Genomic DNA, 367 nt, shown 5'->3' on the forward strand with positions numbered 1-367 from the left:
GATGACATTGCAATGCTTTGCTATAATTGTTAGGTTTTTGTGATGGTTCAGCTTATTTTAGGTGTAACACGCTGTGGAATCAATGTATTTTTAAATGTATTATATTTTAGTTTATAGCCATCCCAACAGTGAGATTTGCTTCAATGTAAACATTGATTAAGTATATAGTATATTATATATAATAACTAGAGACCGGATTTATATGCACAAAAATATCGCAAAATATGCTTCTAAAAATGCTCTAATATGCTACAAAATATGCACTTAAAATTGAATCGAAAACATTTTATTTAAAATTATGTAAAAAATAAGTATTAATTAATTAAGTAATAAAAGAGGTATATAAGGGTTTTAATAGTATAAAAAA

Source organism: Acyrthosiphon pisum, chromosome X (assembly GCF_005508785.2).
Source record: "Acyrthosiphon pisum isolate AL4f chromosome X, pea_aphid_22Mar2018_4r6ur, whole genome shotgun sequence".
NCBI classification, from domain to species: domain Eukaryota; kingdom Metazoa; phylum Arthropoda; class Insecta; order Hemiptera; family Aphididae; genus Acyrthosiphon; species Acyrthosiphon pisum.